Source organism: Triticum dicoccoides, chromosome 4B (assembly GCF_002162155.2).
Source record: "Triticum dicoccoides isolate Atlit2015 ecotype Zavitan chromosome 4B, WEW_v2.0, whole genome shotgun sequence".
NCBI lineage: Eukaryota > Viridiplantae > Streptophyta > Magnoliopsida > Poales > Poaceae > Triticum > Triticum dicoccoides.
In genome coordinates, this window is record NC_041387.1 from 418,544,021 (window position 1) to 418,544,288 (window position 268).

A 268-nucleotide genomic window follows, 5' to 3' on the forward strand; every position below is an offset into this window, starting at 1 on the left:
GAGGTAAAACTCAAAACAATATTTTTGGTATCTCAGAGTTAATTATTTTGGGCCTTTGAATTAAATAAATAGCTATTTGCATTGGATATATATTTGATATATAAATAATATATGTCCAATAATTACTGGAACATTTTATGTGGTTTGGTATATTTTAACTCTAGCCACATAACTATTTTCAGGATTTTATAAAATGGTTTAGTATTTTACTAAACTAAAACAACACAGAACAAAATAGATAAATAAAAACAGAAATAGAAAGAGAGAG